This window comes from Sinocyclocheilus anshuiensis, unplaced genomic scaffold (assembly GCF_001515605.1).
Source record: "Sinocyclocheilus anshuiensis isolate Anshui unplaced genomic scaffold, SAMN03320099.WGS_v1.1 scaffold664, whole genome shotgun sequence".
Classification (NCBI taxonomy): Eukaryota; Metazoa; Chordata; class Actinopteri; order Cypriniformes; family Cyprinidae; genus Sinocyclocheilus; species Sinocyclocheilus anshuiensis.
Window position 1 is genome coordinate 111986 of NW_015554122.1, and position 413 is coordinate 112398.

Sequence of the window (413 nt, forward strand, 5' to 3'; positions counted from 1 at the left end):
CCGCACCAATATGGCGGCGACGTTGACGTGCGGTCGAGCGGCCAATGAGGCGTCTAGGTATTTATTATGTCTATGGGAAAAGCGGCCACCTTCACCGTGGCTCCGCCCTCGCGGTGACGTCATGAATGACGCCACGCCGCTTTGACTGGTGTTTTTTATTTGTAATTTTTAAAGCCTAAACTTGAGTACACTCATGCAGCAGTCATACAGATGGGTGTAATACATCTTTGGTGGAGAATCGTTGAGGCCTGCATAAGATCAGATGCAGAATGAGATCATTTGTGTTTGTGCCCGTTAGCTGAAGAATGATGATGATGTTCGCTGCCGGTGTAGCAGTCGATTCTGTTCCCCTCTGGAATTTGTGTTCCCCCTCGGGGTGCCAGGCCTGTGTAATAAACCCCACCAAACAGTTA